This window comes from Chenopodium album, chromosome 22 (assembly GCF_948465745.1).
Source record: "Chenopodium album chromosome 22, dcCheAlbu1.1, whole genome shotgun sequence".
Taxonomy (NCBI): Eukaryota; Viridiplantae; Streptophyta; class Magnoliopsida; order Caryophyllales; family Amaranthaceae; genus Chenopodium; species Chenopodium album.
In genome coordinates this window covers 35,313,917-35,315,291 of record NC_137855.1, presented here as the reverse complement: position 1 = coordinate 35,315,291, position 1,375 = coordinate 35,313,917, and the positions used below count along the sequence as shown (strand labels likewise).

The 1,375-nt window shown below is 25.3% G+C and overlaps 1 non-coding gene across 1 annotated transcript; it reads left to right on the top strand.

The window, feature by feature from the left end:
- Nucleotides 1-991: 991 nt before the first annotated feature.
- Nucleotides 992-1,063, top strand: TRNAE-UUC (transfer RNA glutamic acid (anticodon UUC)). Its single transcript has one exon. It is a non-coding gene; the product is annotated as a tRNA-Glu (tRNA).
- The last annotated feature ends 312 nt before the right edge of the window (nt 1,064-1,375 follow it).

Below are 1,375 nucleotides of genomic sequence, written 5' to 3'. Positions count from 1 at the left end.
TAAATTGGTTGGTCGAGTAATTAGATTCGGGCCAACAACCCTTTAACAATATTAAAAAAAATAAAAAAATTTGGTTGAAAGGGCTTGAATAATGACTAATAATTAATTAAGTACAAGTAAAAGATAGTGACACCAATCCAAAAATTAATGTGTATAATTAATCACCAATATAAATTATCAAATCAAGACGTAAAAGTGCAATTATTAATTTATTTAATTTTGATTTCAATTTTTTGTATTTGTTTAATTACTTTCTCCTTTCCATTTTAATTAGTTGACAACTTGACATGCATACTCCGTCAAATTGAAGATATAAATCTTAAAATTATGTGTTGACAAATGTGTTGATCACAAAAATTATGCCCAGTTGGGCTTGTTTGGCATTGTTTTTCGTTTTCAGTTTTCTGTTTTTTTTAAAACAAAAAACCAAAAACAGGAAACAAAAAAAAGGTGTTTTCACTTTTTTGTTGCCAGTTTTCAAAATTATCATAATTTTAATAAATTTGACTATTTTTTTATTTATTATATGACATATATCATATGATTTTGAAATATAAAAAACCAAAAAACAGAAAACCACAATGATGCCAAACGAACCATAAGTATGTTACTTCGTATAAGGTTTGTTTTGCTGGCTTAATAAAAAATCTAATCACTCGACCAAGAGTTCAAATTAATTGGATTGGATTTAAACCTCATATCTTAAATAAATGAGCTCATTTCAGTTTTCATGGACTAGTTGAAATTTATGGAGTAAAAGTTATGTTCCCGTCAAAAAAAAAAAGAAAAAAAAAAGAAAAAAAAGAGAGTTATGTTTATATGAAAGAATAAGAAAGATTTAGATATTTTCTTTCAAAAAAGAGATATTTAACCTTTTGTTCAATCGGGTTTATGGTCGGAACTCGGGACAACGGGTTTTAACTTTTAAGGTGATGGATAACTTATTTATATATATGATATTTATTTTTATAAAACAAATCTAACAACAGCATCCGATGTCGTCCAGCGGTTAGGATATCTGGCTTTCACCCAGGAGACCCGGGTTCGATTCCCGGCATCGGAACTTTTTTCCCACATCTTTTTTCTTTATTTTATTTTATTTTATTTTATTTTATTTTATTTATTTATTTATTTATTTATTTCTCTTTCCTTCCTCTCCTTGTTTGTACATTATAATATAGACTATCTCCGTTTTATAATATACGTAGTATTTTGATTTTTTATATTATTTATCTATTAAACTTGACTTGTATGTATAAATTAATATTATATATTTATATGTAAAATATTGGTGATTTGGATTGGTCTAATTATGTATTTTTAAAATTAAATATTATTAAATTTAACTAAGGGCATGTTTATATTTACTTAATTT